The sequence below is a fragment of the Colobus angolensis genome, unplaced genomic scaffold (assembly GCF_000951035.1).
Source record: "Colobus angolensis palliatus isolate OR3802 unplaced genomic scaffold, Cang.pa_1.0 Scaffold402, whole genome shotgun sequence".
Classification (NCBI taxonomy): domain Eukaryota; kingdom Metazoa; phylum Chordata; class Mammalia; order Primates; family Cercopithecidae; genus Colobus; species Colobus angolensis.
Genome location: NW_012117400.1, coordinates 106,577 through 108,201, shown reverse-complemented (window position 1 = coordinate 108,201; position 1,625 = coordinate 106,577).

Genomic DNA, 1,625 nt, shown 5'->3' with positions numbered 1-1,625 from the left:
ACACACACACACACACACAGCTTATTTTAAGGATTTGGTTCACACAATCGTCGGGGCTGACAAGTTGGTGTGAAATTTGTAGGACAGGCTGGAAACTTGGAGAATTTCTGTGTTACAGTCTTGTTGTTGTTGTTGAAATGGAGTCTCACTCTTGTTGCCCAGGCTGGAGTACAATGGCATGATATCGGCTCACTGCAACCTCTGCCTCTTGGGTTCAAGTGATTGCCCCCCGCCTCAGCCTCCCAAGTAACTGCGATTACAGATGCCCGCCACCATGCCCAGCTAATTTTTGTATTTTTAGTAGAGACAGGGTTTCACCATGTTGGCCAGGCTGGTCTCGAACTCCTGACCTCAGGTAATCTGCCTGCCTCGGTCTCCCAAAGGGCTGGGATGACAGGCATGAGCCACTGCGCCTGGCCTGTGTTACAGTCTTGAAGCAGAATTTCTGCTTCTCCAGGAAACCTCGGGTTTTGCTCTTAAAGCCATCCAACTAAATGGATGAGGCCTGCACGCATTATCAAGGGTGATCTCTTTTACTTAAAGTCAGTTGAGGGCTGAGCACAGTGGCTCATGCCTATAATCTCAGTACTTTTTTTTTTTTTTTTTAAGACAGAGTCTTGCTCTATCTCCCAGGCTGGAGTGCAATGGCATGATCTTGGCTCACTGCAACCTCCCCCTCCCAGGCTCAAGCGATCCTCCTATCTCAGCCTTCTGAGTAACTGGGACTAGAGGCCCACACCACCATGTCTGGCTGGCTAATTTTTGTATTTTTTGTAAAGATGGGGTTTCACCATGTTGGCCAGGCTGGTCTTGAACTTCTGACCTCAGGTGATGTGCCCACTTCGGCCTTCCAAAATGCTGGGATTACGGGCGAGTGACTATGCCCAGCATATCCCAGTACTTTGGAAGCCTGAGGCAGGAGGATTGCTTAAGCCCAGGAGTTCAAGACCATCCTGGGCAATGTAGCAAGACCCTGTCGTTCTCTACAAAAATATGAAAAGCCAGGTGTGGTGGCGCTTGCCTGTGGTCCCAGCTACCTGGGAGGCTGAGGCAGGAGGATCCCTTGAGCCCAGGAAGTCGAGGCTGCAGTGAGCCATGATCCAGTGCCACTACACTGCAGCCTGGGTGATAAAGGGAGACCTCAATTTGGGGGGAAAAATCTATCTTATCTATCTATACATACATATATATAGTTAATAAAAATGGGCAAAGGACTTGGATAGATATTTCTTCAGAGATCATATACAAAAGGCCAACAAGCACATGAAAAGATGCTAAACATCATTAGTCATCAGGGAAATGAAAAGGAAAACCTTAGCGGGACACAGTGGCTCACACCTGTAGTCCCAGCACTTTGGGAGGCTGAGGCGGGAGCATCGTTTGAGCCTGGGGCGGTCGAGGCTGCAGTGAGCTATGATCTCACCACTGCACTCCAGCCCGGGTGACAGAGCGAGACCCTGTGTCAAAATAAAACAAAACAAAAAAAGAAAAGGAAAAATAAAGCAAGGGAAGGAAGAAAGGCCCGGGTTCAGAATCGCCGGGGAAGGGGCTGGTTTGGACGGCTGTCGCCGCAGGCCCTCCGGGTTAGAGACCGTCGGGGGCGTGTCTTGAGCTGGGGGCGCGAG